This window comes from Rattus rattus, chromosome 7 (assembly GCF_011064425.1).
Source record: "Rattus rattus isolate New Zealand chromosome 7, Rrattus_CSIRO_v1, whole genome shotgun sequence".
NCBI lineage: Eukaryota > Metazoa > Chordata > Mammalia > Rodentia > Muridae > Rattus > Rattus rattus.
The window spans coordinates 49,978,448-49,993,311 of NC_046160.1; the positions used below are offsets into that span (position 1 = coordinate 49,978,448).

General features: G+C 38.4%; 1 protein-coding gene and 1 pseudogene across 1 annotated transcript in view; one reads left to right on the forward strand and one right to left on the reverse strand.

The window, feature by feature from the left end:
* The window catches only part of Crppa (CDP-L-ribitol pyrophosphorylase A), a 257,449-nt gene that overhangs the window by 52,956 nt on the left and 189,629 nt on the right, over positions 1 to 14,864 (reverse strand). The window lies entirely within an intron of this gene.
* LOC116906504 lies at positions 13,894 to 14,043 on the forward strand (annotated as a pseudogene).

Below are 14,864 nucleotides of genomic sequence, written 5' to 3' on the forward strand. Positions count from 1 at the left end.
GATTTTGCAAATGGCAAGATGAACAAAACGATAGCTCAGTGCTGCATAGCAAACTATCAGCAAATGTTCATTGCTTTGTATCACTCTTCTTATGACTGTTCTTAAATTAATTACTGCAGTTATAGTGGGATTTCCCCAGAAAGGAAGAGACACTGATGGTTTTGAGGGATGAAGTCTCTTCCCTTTTAGGGAGGAGCACCAGCCCTTTCTGGACCCTTGAAGGGTTCCCTTCAAGAGAAGCAAGTGACAATCTTTTGTCTGCCCTGGAGGTCACCATGTAGAACAGGGTGGTGAGGAACTCGTGATGGCACTCCAGTCTCTGCCCCCTCCCAGTACAAAGACTACAAAGACCAGAGGCCTGCACCACTCCTCACCAGAAGTGCACTTCTTAAACTTACTCTGGTTATTGACTGCAGCAACGAAATTAAAACAGAATAGAAGAGAAATAAAAGTAGAGTCATACAGAGTACCTAGAAGGTCATCTGAGGGTTGTAAGACTATTCTCTTATGCAAATAATTTGATTCTGAAACAAGGGATTCAGATAAAAGCAAGTCATCCGGAACACTAGTGTAACTCTATTAGTAATGGCACTAGTTAAATTCTAAGTGAAAACACATGCTGCAGCTCCCTCACGTAGCTGTTTCCTGTCTGTGAGACACACCTCTGCTTGACACCACCACTGTGCAGACAGTAAGCAAGCGAGAAGCATGAGAACTGTTGTAGACTCCACCCTCTGTTTTGGCCTGTGGCTCTCCAACACTCATCAGTCCTGAGCCCAAGTCTTTTGAACTGCCTTGGATTCTCAATCCTGACTGGAAGCCTAAGTTCTAGCCAACTGCCAAAATGTTTACATCATTTTCACTTGTACCTAACTCTACAGCTCAGTCTAACAGATGGAGAACGCTGTTCTGGAAGAGACCTTACCAGACAATAAATCAAATCACACTGTGCTGTTTTGCCCACCTTCTGTCACCTACAACTTTACTTAAAAATTGAATTGGAACCCTGAAATAATTTAAAAATGCCATGCGAATCATTTAATTCTTTTACATGGTTAAGATAAGGAGGGATGTTCATTTCAGATTGCTTGGAATTATTAGAAATTCGGAGACAAACATTTAGCCCCCGTTGAATTCATCAATAAACGTATTTAATTACAGAACAAGATTTTTGTACTATTGACAAAGGAAAAGGTATTATTTGTATAGCTTTTATGTACGTTGTATAAATGAAAACATATAGAATTGTTTATACAAGGAGACGAATACTAAAATTTATGGTATAAACTAATTAAAAACATATCATTCCTTGTTACATGCTACTGAGACAATATGAAAACAGTAGTGTGGTTTTGAATATGAATGTTCCAATTTTTAAGCTTAAGAAACCAGAAGATATTCTAAACATGATTGGGATTTTATAGCAAAGCAAATTCAAGAAGTATCTTTGTTTACCTCTGGGTTTTTACAGTCACAGGGTAGGACCCGCTGACTGCCATCTTCACTGCAGAAGTCCACCTACATCATTTTCCTCATCTCATTCCACATCTACACTGGCAGAACTTCTCATGCCCTTGACTCCTCCTGTCTGCCACCTTATTTTCTTCTTTTGTAAACATGGGTACAGCTGCCCAGGCTTTAGAAGCTGGTGTAGAAGCATTGAGGTTGTCTATGATAAGAGTATTCCTCTCTGCAATCCCTCCAGGTCCTGAATTATTGCGCTCATACAGAGTTCCCATTTTGCACCCTAAATTTCTATTTAATAGGAAATCAAATCTTGAACATGGTAATAAACATTTATAAATAAATTTCTAAATCAGCAATAGTACTTTAGAAAAATAACCTATTAGAGAACAGATCAAGAGAAAAACCTCTACCATGCTTTATGTGTTGTATGCCATTATCTCTCTTCCTCTTTCTTTGAGACAAGTTCTTGCAGTGTAGCCCTAGCTGGTCTAGATCTTGCTATATAGAACAGTCTTGCATCTAAGGGATCATCTGTCCTTGTTTTCTGAGTGCTTATATAAAAGGTGTAAAACACAATGGTGCATTTTTCTCTCTTTAAGAATTCTTCTCCTCTTTTTTGTCCTTTTTAATGGTACCTAAAATATGTTGTATGAGCATCATGTGCAGTGGTCAATATAATTCCAAGAAGTAATAGGACATAAAATTTGATGAACAAGTTTTGTCTCAAAAAAATCTCTTAATGGAAGATGAACGATTACTACATGAGATTTCATGAAACTAAAATTCTTTACAGTAAAGAAAACCAACATTCAAGTAAGAATGCAGCCTATATGATGGGGAAATACGTACCAACTATGCATCTGACAGAGGTTTAGTGTCTACAAAGAAATAAAGAGCTCAAAAAATTAAACATCAAGACAATAAAAAACCCAACTGAAAAATAAGGGATACAATTAAACAGAGATCTCACATGGTGAACTTCATCTGGCAAAAACAACAAAATAAAACAAAAAATCCACTTAGTATAATGTTTATACCATTAGTCATCATGGAAACACAAATGAAAATACTATGAAATCTCATATTAGCCCCTGTCAGAATGACTACGAGCAGAAACACCAATGATAACAAACACTAGCACAGAGAAAGGAGAACATTAATTCATGATGAGAGTGCAAACCATCATAGAAATTACTGTGGGTGTTCCTCAGAAAGCTAAATTAGATATATCATGACTGGTTATACCTTCTTGGTTACAAAACTAACGGGTTCTATACACTATATTAGATATATATTTTCATCTATGACTATGTTTTTCCAACCAGGAATTGGAAATGACCTAGATATTTATCAACTAATTAATGGGTAGTGAAAATGTGGCATATCTATACAATAAAATACTGTTCAGTTGTTAGAAAATCAAACTATAAAATGCACAAGTAAATGGATAAATCTGGAAATAATCATTTTGAGTGAGGTAACACAGACACAGAAAATCAAACAACACATTTTCTCTCATATGTGAATGCTACCCTCGAATCTTTTGGTGTGTGTGTGTTTCATTTGGAATACCTACAGAGGTAGGTGACAAAATTACTAAGAGGTCATGGGGAGGGACTTCCAAAGGAAGAGCGATAGAATTCCCTAATGCAAATGATTAAAAAGGAATGATGAGATAGGAAAGGGTTAAATGGGAGTAGAGAAAAAAATGGAGAGCAGAGTAAAGGTAGGAGTATGGGGAAGGATCTACAAACTAAATCCATTCAAAAAGGATGTATGAACACTATTACAAGACACACACACACACACACACACACACACACACAATTTCAAATGGAGCTATCCTACAACAGAACAATAATTTCCCTACTAGACACCATAAACTAATAAATGAAAAGCCCAACACCAGAAATGGATTATCCTTTTGGAATTATTGGCCAGTGAGTTCTCACAGAACCTCCCAAACACTACCAGCTACAGTCATTGTTCTTGGCCATCATCCAGATCCTGAATGTAAGACGCTAGTGCTTGACATTACATTACAGCTGGCACAGTCTTAGAAGTTTCAACCCTATTGGTTAGCTTTCAGGTCATTTAAAGGAACTGTACAGGCTACCACAGGGGAAAAGAAATGATCAGTCATATATGCCTGTGAATACTCAAAGTTATAAGATGAAATATGATTAGCCAAGTAATACACACCCACTTGTGCAGTGGTGACAAGAACATCAAGTTAACAATCGACTTCTTTCTGATTGGATTTAAGTGATGATCTACAACATAAAACCAATAATTTGCACCATTATCTGGTGAAGAAGCTCTAGAGACAGCATATAGAGGTTAGGGGATATTCATTTTATGAATCTAAATGAATGCAGCATTAAATAAACTACCAATGACTTACCATTACACTCACAAATCAGTGTGTTACTCACCCCTCCTCCTCTGAGGAAAATATATATACACACTAGATGGTAATTAACAGAGACTCACAACTTCCCAAGATGCAGACAGTAAGAAATGATGAGATGCTCAGTCATATTTATAATATCATATCCCTTACTCTCAAAACTTGGGGATCAGTGCAGAGGAACATGTAGAACGAATGTAAAAGGCTGAAGTAATGGATGAATTTGTAAAGAAAACATTTAGGCACAGCAGAAAGCTCACACATGAACTGACAACAGTTGTGATAATGTGTACCAAACCTCTCCAAGTCAAAGCCCAGCCAAATTCCAGCATAAAGAGGGAGGTAAAGGCAAACAAGTCTACCTCTGCCTATACGACGAACAGCAATTGTTAACTGCTAGGAGAGGGAGAGTTTTCTCAAAGATTGCATTTGCTGCTAAGTTGGCTACTATACAGTGGAGAGCTACATATCTGAAAATATTTAGGCAGCACAAATTGGTCTTGAAGCATTTACCAAAAATAAGGTCACAAAGTTGTGTGGGTAGGGAAGGAGATGTGGATCTGGGAATCCATTTCTAGAGGCGTGAAGATGGGAATGAATAGGATAGAAACACATTGTATAAAAGTTGAAACTCTCAAAGAATCAAACAGTCTCTTAGTGGGTAAAGGAACACAATTAGCATATATATCCACTAGATATATCCACTAGTGTGTACAAGGAGGAAGGGCTGTTCCCATTTTTCATGGCAGATATTTGATTTTTGAAGAGCATGTCATTACTTGAATCATGTTAGCAACCCCTATTGACTTGCTAGAGAGGAGATCTTTGACCAAAGCTTCTGTTCTGTTATTGTTGGAGTTGATTTTTTTAGTATTATTTAAATTAGTTATAAATAACAAACTTTGCAAAAAAAATGTCAGAGCTGTCTGAAAAACATCTAGGAGCAGACCTGGATAGTCTATTTAGATGTTACCCAGAGGAGAAAGGTTTATCTTGATTGAGTTATTGTTTTTTGGGATCTTTTTGTTGGAATGAATGAGTGCCTTCCCTAGTTGTTACAGGCATTAGCAAATGGCAAGCTGGGTACAGTTACTTTACGATTTTTACCCAATTTCCACAAATCTGTCAATCAGATGTTTATAACTAGTAACATTAATATTTACAATGAGCTCATATTTTGACTTATAAAAGTCTTTGAACACATTATTCAAGTAACTCCATAAAGCCAGACCTGAAAAGATGATTTCGTTTTTATACTTTTAAGAGATTTATCGATACATATATGGCATTTGCATTATGAAATGGGCAGATAAAATCACCTCTGGGAAGGAGATGTGAAGTCTAATAAAAGAGCATCTGGTACAAACCCACCAGGTTGACATTTTCCAGAAATGCTTGGATTACATTACAATGCTTTGAAGTATAATGTCTGAATTACTAAACACAACTAAGAGGAATCCAAGTTTCTTTCATTACATGTAGAGTAATTGCTGAAAGAGATCCTGGCCCCCTGCAAGATAGAACTGAGTACACACACAGAATGCAAAATCATTATTATACCTAGTTTCTGCTAATTTTTAATCAACCTCATTCAGAATAGAAAGAAGTTTGAATCATCTACATCTTGCTACATAAGTGACACAATAAGAAACTCAAAGTGTCACGCAAAAGTAAAAGTTATCGAAAAGAAACAGTTTTCCCTTAAGGGAATATTCAAAGAAGTTCTTTGAAAAGACAGGAACTTGTCAATATTTTTCCTCTAGCATCTAAAAATACATTTAAATCAATTAAAAAACATATAGATCAGGCATAGTATACTATTCCAGCAGTAAGGAGGTGGACTCAGGAGGACCACAAGTTCAAAGCAAGTTCCAGCTACATAATAAATTTGAGACCCTGCCACAAACCAAAGCAAAGCAACCAACCAACCAACCAAACAAACAAACAAAAAACCTAAACTACCACTGCCATTACTCCAACACCCTCTGGCTTTATTTTGAAGTTCTAATCTGGCCCCCTTCAGTTCTCTTTGCTGAAACACTCATGCCGCAGACCCTGCGTAATTCTTCTCTCTGTTCAACACTGAGGCAGGATATTTGTAAATAATCAGTTGCTAATGAATGCACTAAGAGGATCTCTATTCCTACCAAACTTTAAAATGTCTACTGAAACAGTAAACACTGCTTGAAGAGTAGTTTTGTATGGTATTAATATTAAAATTTATATGAGTTTCTAATAGGAGCACTAATAAAAGTGGCATAACAAATAATGTTCTGGTTGGATTTTAGTCTTACTCCACAAGATGAAACCCATACCAGTACCAGTACTAGGTCAAGAACCTGTGGCTAGACAGGAAATAGACCCCAGGGGAGGACCAACTACTGTAGCAGATATAGTATTGAAACAACTCCTAATGACTTATCATTGTATCCATAGACTAATCCACCTCTCAGCCTTCATTAGAGAAGTTTCTATTTATACTAGAAGCTAGTTAAAAAGAGATTCTCAAAAGTGGTTAAGATGCTGAGAATAAGAATATGTGGAATACTCAGTCCTAAATATGACATCTATATCCCACCCCTCTCCTCCCAAGGCCCCAGGTTCATTGTGGAAGACAAGACAGAAAGAGTATAGGATCCAAAGGGAACAGATGAATAGAAGGCAACAGTGTCTTCCGGACAAAGTGGGACAGCTAAACATGAAGGCAGTGGTTAGGAAAGTCAAGCCAGACCAAATCCCACCATGAAAAAGGAAAGCTGTCACAAAGTCTTGTCAAGCAGCTATTGGCAACTGATAAGTACAGGAGAGGGAAAGTCAGTTTTCTATCAGACTGTGGCCCTTGGGAAACTGATCATAATCTAGTGGAATGCTAAGGACATTTACATAGCATAAATTTAACTTGACTCTGAGGAGGCCAAAAAGAAGATACAAGGTTGAGTGGGTCATGGTAGATGAGGGAAGAATTAAGGGAAAGACTGACTATAACCAAAATATATTGTACGAAACTCTCAAAAATAAAATAACATTGAAACTTTGAAAAAATATGGTGGATAATACTTTTCTTCCAGAATGTTCTTACAAACTGCCTAGATCTGCTCCTGTCTTGCCTCCTTCACTGTGCTCTGTACCCTCTATTTTGGGTGTCCTGGTAAGATTCCTGTGTCAACATCTTCACGTCTTAACATAAGCATTTTCTGTCTGAACACAACTCTGTTACCCCTTTCCCAGTTCTTGTACTCTAACTTAAAACCAATGACTTACTATATATACTACAACAACTCATGGCACAGTCACTGACACCTTCCCATCCACGGTAGCCAGCTTTTGCCTTTACTCATCTTACTTTGCATTTTGTGAGAATGAGAATCCTCTATTCCTTAGTCCATATGGACAGCAATATCACTTTGCAATAAGGAGGTCTGGATAAGTCTGTGTTTATGCAGATTACAGCCGAGAGCTGTCACTTATGAAATGTAGTGGAATGTATGTATCATTACTTGTCACCTAGTCCCTGTCTTAGTTACCATTGCTATGAGGAAACATAGTGACCAAAGCAAAGAGAAAGGAAAGGGTTTGCTTGGTCTGTACTTCTACACTGTAGTACTTCACTCAAGGAATCAGGACAGGAACTCGAACAGGACAGGAACCTGGATGCAGAGCCTGCAGTGGGGTGCTGCTTACTGGCTTGTTCATGATGGCTTGCTCAGCCTGCGTTCTTATTAGAACCCAGGAACGTCAGCCAAGGATGGCACCACCCACAATGCACTGGGCCATCTCCCATTGATTAATAATTGAGAAAATACTCTGCATCCAAATCTTACAGAGGTAATTCCTCAGTTGAGGTTCCCTCCTTTTAGATGTTCTAGCTTGTGCTAGGCTGACATAAAACTAGCCAGCACAGTCCTCATTCCTCTGCCCATTCCTTTGAATATTATCTTCTTTGGAATATATGTATCTTGGGATTCTACTTGGTAGACCTGTGGTATTTTATCTAAGCTATTCATTTTTTCAACCTAATATTTATGATGACTATTTGGAAAATTTATACAGTACATTCTGATCATGTTCCCATTCCTTCCAGGCTTACCTTTTCACCCTCATGCTCCTCCTCAACAAAAGTAAACTAAATATAGTTTGTGTTGCCCATATACTCACCAGAGTATGGAGAAACTCCCAGTGGCCCACCCCTTAATGATAATTAAGTACTTTCCCATCTCCCCACAAGAAACCAACAACTGTGCAGAGCTACAAAGCAGCATCTTTAGCACAATGGCTTCCTGCTTAGACTGTTTCTTTTCACATTTATAGGGGCGGGAGTAGAGTGGAAAATATCAAAAGCCTTCAATGTCTCTCATTCTCAATTATTATTCTGGAGTTACTGATATCACTGTGACAGATGCTTCCTTGCCCAAAAAAGCCAGCAGCAGAACAGATCATGTACTTCCACATGGTCTCCAGAGCATCTTGGATCAACATGGTACCAGGTCTCTGTTGTGGTTTGCCCTGGAGTTACCTGTATTTTGATGCTAATTCCACTGCCCCAAGGACAGCTGCCTAGTCACTACTCAGGAATCAGGTGACTTCACCAGAACCTCCCCATTGAATTTGTAAAGTACAGGTGAGGGCAGGTACAGGATAGAAGGAGGCCTGTCATTGGAGGAGAAGGAAGGATGGGTGGGAGAGAAGTTTGAAGGAAGAGGGGGAGACTGGAACAGAGAGGAAGAGACAGGAGGGAGAGAGGGGAGAAGCCTTGGCAGGACAATGGAGGCTGACGTAAGTAAAGCTCTCACTCTGTGTATTTACAGGTTGTTATCAATGTTCCTAAGGGATGGTTGGTACTGGGATTTGTATGTTTAAGTGGGCGATTATAGCTTATCAATTGGATCTAAGATTATTGTGTTGTGTGTTATTTTATGTGACAGTTTGAGTGTAGGAAAGTGTGCGGCGACAGGAGACACTGGGCCGCCAAGGAGTTGGGATGTGTTTCTGCCAAGACATCTAGCACTGCAGTGCTGGACCTAGTGAGGTAAAAGACACCTATACTTTTTTTTATTTTTATATTTTTACAACAACAGGTCTCAGCATGGATCATGACATCAACATGGCCTCTTGGTGACATTAGAGACTACAGACATTACCATGGCCTCCTGGGGCAGCACTGATTATGGAAATCAAAATGGCTTCCTGCAGCAGGGTGGACCACAGACAATAACATGGCCTCAGGCATCAGCACAAACCACAGGCGTCAACATGGCTTCAGTAGGCTATGTATTAAATGATAAATTTTTATTCAAATAGCCCCTATGTTTATAACCAATACTTTATAAGATGTTTTCATATTTAACACAATTTTTCATAAAAAATGGCATAGAAAAGGTTTTTCCCATTTCTTTTCAAATAAATGGAAATGGAAAAAGGGAAGGAAAGTTAAAAAGGATTATAGGTCATCAGGCATTGTCAAATTGTGAGTTGGTCACAGAGCTAAGAGATGTCCTAGATAATCTGGCCTCTATATTTCCCTGGGAGGTTTAGTTTTCCTAAGCTATAGCCCTGCTCTGCATAGTCCAAATCCAAAAAAAGAAAAAGAATAATTTAAACATTATCTACCCTCTTGGTTTTGCTGAGTCTGTTATATAATTAGCTAATACTTCAGTGACTGAGAAATGCATATTACAAGTCCAAGTGTATCAAACACCATGACATAGAACCAGATACACTGAAACTAATAGAAGAGAAAGTAGGGAACAGCCTTGAATACATAGGCACAGGGTAAAATTTCATGAACAGAACACCAATGGCTTATGCTCTAAGATCAAGAATTGACAGATGGGAGTTCATAAAACTGAAAAGCTTCTGTAAGGCAAAGAACACTGTCAATAGGACAAAATGACAACCAACAGATTGAGAAAAGATCTTTACTAATCCTACATCCCATAGAAGGCTAATATCTAACGTATACAAAGAACTCAAGAAGGTAGACACCAGAGGATCAAATAATCCTGTTAAAAAATGAGGTATAGAGCTAAACAAGAATTCTCAACTGAGGAATACTGAATGGAGAGAAGCACCTAAAGAAATGTTCAACATCCTTAGTCATCAAGGAAATGCAAATCAAAACAACCCTAAGATTCTACTCATGCTAGTCAGAATGGCTAAGATAAAAAACTCAGGCGAGAGCAGATACTGATGAGGATGTGGGGAAATAGGAATACTTCTCCATTGTTGGTGGGGTTGGAAGCTGATACAACTGTGGAAATCAGTCTGGAGGTTCCTCAGAAAATTGGACATAGTACTACCCAAGGACCCAGCTACATCACTCCTGAGCATATACCCAAAATATGCTCTGACATATAACAAGGACACAGGCTCCACTATGTTCATAGCAGCCTTATTTATAATAGCCAGAAGCTAGGAAGAACTCAGATGTCCTTGAACAGAGGAATGGATACAGAAAATGTGATACATTTATACAGTGGAGTACTACTCAGCTATTAAAAAAATGACTACATGAAATTCTTAGACAAATGGATGGAACTAGAATATATCACCATGAGTGAGGTAACCCAGTCACAAAAGAACAAACATGGTATGTACTCACTGATAAATGAATATTAGCCCAAAAGCTTGGAATACCCAAGAAACAATTCACAGACCACATGAAGCTCAAGAAGAAGAAAGACCAAAATATCAATGCTTCAGTCCCTTAGAAGGAGAACAAAATACTCATGGAGGAAATACTGGGGACAAAAGAGTGGCAAGGGACTGAAGAAAAGGTCATCCAGAGACTGCTCCACCTAGGGATCCATCCTGTATGCAGCTACCAAACCTAGTCACTATTTCTGATGCCAAGAAGTGCTTGCTGATAGGAGCTTGATATGCATTCTCTGAGAGGCTCTACAGAGCCTTACTGATACAGATGAGGATGTTTGCAGCTAACCATTGGACCGACATAAGGACCTCAATGGAAGAGTTAGAAAAGGACTAATGAGCTGAAGGGTTTGCAACCCCACTGAAGAAAAACAATATCAACCAACAGACCCCCCTCAAGCACCCAAGGACTAAACCACTAACCAATGAGTACACATGGAGCAACCCATGACTGGAGCCCTCTATGTACCAGAGGATGGCATTGTCTGGCATCAATAGGAGAAGAACCCCTTGGTCCTGTGAAGGTTCGTTTCTCCAGTATAGGGGAATATCAGGGAATTGAGGTGGGAGTGGGTGGGTTGGAGTGGGAGCATCCTCATAGAAACAGGGGGAAAGGGAAAGGGAATGGGAGCGGGAAGGAGATAACATTTGAAATGTAAATACATAAAACATCTAATAAAAATGAATTAAATAAAAAAGAAATGTATATTGCATCTTAAGCTTACGATTAAAGATGATTTTCAAGGCAGTAATGGAGTTTTGCTTTTAGAAAATACAAGGTGTGTGAGTAAAATGCTAACTGAGCAAGAATGACAACAGTGTTCAAATGACCAAAACCCACATAAAGCTACACACAATATAAGTCTGCAGTCTCAGTTCTCCTGTGGAGAGATGGGAGGTGGAGACTAAAGAATCCACAGAAACTCAAGAACCAGCCTAGGATGTGTGTGTGTGTGTGTGTGTGTGTGTGTGTGTGTGTGTGTGTGTGTGTGTGTGTGTGTGTGTATGGGGTCGAGTGGTCTCGAAGAGGTGAAACGTAAGGAAGCAACACCTGGAGTTACATTCTGACCTCTACAGGTACACCAGGATTTACACACATGAACATTCCCATCACTAAACACACAAACACAAAGATTAAAAAAGAATACAAATAAAATCAGGGCTGGAGAGATGGCCCAGTGGTTAAAACAATGTCAAGGACTCAAGTTTGGGTGGTTCTTAGTCACCTACAACTCTACCTACCTTAGATGCAATGTCCTTTCCTGACCCTGTGGGTACCTGCATCGACCTGAAGCATGAGGACAAGTGCATGTACACACACACACACACACACACACACACACACACACACACACAGGTAAAAATAAAATCTTAAAAAACCGAACAAAACAGCAGAACATACAGAAAAACCAACAAAACAGACTATAGAAGGTATCTTTCTTTAGGAAAATTTAATAATCTTATTGTCCTACATGTTTTCTGCTATCCTAAATTTATTCTTTTTTACCACTCTCAAAAGAAAAAATAAACTTCCAACTCTTCTGGGTATTCTGAGTCAATCATTCCTGAGCTTGTGTTTATGGATACCTGTCATCCAGGAGAACCATGGAGCTGGGTCATCTCTTAGATCATAAAAACGAACTAACACTAGTGCTGCAAGCTCAGTGTATTTAAATTTGTCTTACAGACTAAACCCAGAGACAGGAATTCTTACATCTGGAAAAAAGCAGGCAGATTTATAAAAGATGTTCAGTCATCATCAGTTCCAGGAACCAGATCAATGCCATAAACATGTTCCTGCAATGGAGGGACGCATCGGAGACTATATATGTTCTATCAGCAATTCCTGTGTGCATGAGACACATAAGAGCCAGTCACCAATTAACTGACTGCCGTATGCTTACTGTCACATGGCACCCACATGTAAACGCAAATTCAAAAATAGCCTTTTCCTTAGGAAATACTTAAAATAAGCTTTTGAAATGCCACAGTTGGTTTTCTTCCCACCACTTTCTTTTCTGGCCTCCTCATTCCCTGTTAGACTACTATACAAAATCTTGAGCAACCAGCCCCTGAAAGAAAGCATAGCTTACAGGATACATCGTTTACACTCATTCTGAGGTACTGCCATGTGTGCTTGCATAGACAGCATCGTTATCATCATTTTCCTGCCATTGTACAGTCTTCAGTTTGATGAGGAATTAAGGTTCTAACATTTGTATTTCTCTTTTTATTTAATACATAATTTCAATATCCTACATTAAACTTTCTTTCCCGGAAAGAATGTGCAGACCTCATTCTGTCTAACCATGCAAATTTAGACCTACCTCCTTATTCATTACTTCTGAGGTGTTAGAACACACTTGGTTGAACAAAAGGTAAGTTCTGTTTCCTAGCCTTTGTTAACAACTCTAGTTCTAGCCACTCATTTACTGAGTCTTAGAAGAATAGATATATAATTAGTAATCACTTAATTGTTCACTAAGAACAGTTGTACAGCCTAAACTATTTTTACCAGATCAGAGAACAATAGATTCTACATATTCCATGGGTTCTCAGTTGTTAGCCATCCGAGAACTGCCACTGACTCCATATCAACTACCAAGTCATAGTCAACATCCTGGACTATGGATTTGTTGGACATCTTTGTTCCTAAGTATGAAGTTGGCCCCATTCTGTAACCAGCAGCTCTTTCCTTACTCTTTCTTCATTCTCAACAATTCTTTGCTTTACTTCTTTCCATCTCAAATGGGACTCTGAGGTTGCATGCATCTTCCTTGAGAGAATTTTCCCCATCATTTCTGAACAATTTTCATCACTGACATCTCAAAATTCATAAAAAAATTGTTAACACAAATTGATATATACTTTCCTAGATGACTGTGCTAAATTAACTGGTCTAGTACTTTCTTGGATATGTGCTGAGAAGTGACCCACATAAAAGGAGATGATCAATCCAGCAAATGCCTTTAGAGATTAAACTTTTGACCTCCCTAGGTTTCCTGGGCGAACTATCCAGGCTTTAAGAAGGCATAGGGTCTATCTATAATTCCAGGTAACTCAATGGCCAATGTTTTTGCATTTTTTAGAACAGGATAAGAGATCAGGCTTCCAGCTTACTACTTTTGTGTTATTTAATGAAGCACACAGATCTCTGACCCACTGACACCTTTATATGAGACCAACAATAAGAACATTTACTACTGATTTGTTTGATTTCCTCAGTTTTGAGGTTTTTCTGTAACCCCATTGTTTACCTAGTTATTCTTGTAACTCTCCTAATATATCAATTTCTTAAGAAAACTTCCCATACAAGTATAGCTTCTTTGATTGATGGACCATCTTTCCTATTAGGAATTGTAGGCTTTATCGCTTCTCGGCCTTTTGGCTAAGATCAAGTGTAGGAATTGTAGGCTTCTAGAATGAAGAAAGAGATCATACTGTGTTTTCCCACAGGGTATATTTAATGTACTGAGCAAATATCCAAATATCAATTATTGAAATTTTTTTCTCTTTTTCTTCTTGTCATATAAGATTTCCTTTTTACTTTAAATTCCCTAAGTGACTCTTTATATTTGTTGATATATTTCTTAGCTGTTTGTCATGGGCATCGACCATCAAGTAATTATTTAATGTCAAACAGAACAATACAAAACAAATCACATGTAGATAGTAACACAGGTTAACAAAAAATAGCATGCAATAATGAACTGGCTCAACAGATAACATGTTTGTTGCTATCCTAGTTTCAATTTTTTTTTGTTACTCTGACAAAATACTCTGATGACAGCAACTTAGGATCCTAAGAAAAATATTTATTTTAGCTCAAAATCCAGGTTACTGTCCATCATTGCAGGGAAGTCAAGAAGGCAACAACCTGAAGCAACTAATCACAACCACAGTCGAGAGCAGAAAGTAAACAGATGTGTGCGTGGTTGCACTCAGATCACTTTTCTGTTCTTACAGTCCCTGAATAGGGATTGGTACTGCCCACAGCAGGTGGGTCTTCCTAAATCAGTTAATATAATTAAGGAAATCCCTCATAATTATGCCCCTATGCCAACTTAGTCTAGACAATTCTTCATTGAGACTCTCCTCCCATGTGAATTTAGATTGTGTCAAGTTGACCATTAAAAGTAGCAATCGCAGTCACCTTCACAGCTGCTCCCTCTGATGCCAGTAAACAATAAGACAGCTGTTTTGTTTAGGCATCACATAACCATTCCCATCTTACAATGGAGCTACTGTGGCAACCTAGAGAAAATTTAGGCTCATAGTCACTTGAGGAAATAAACAGAACAATGGAGCTGATAATTAGGTGCGTAGTAATGAGCTGTTA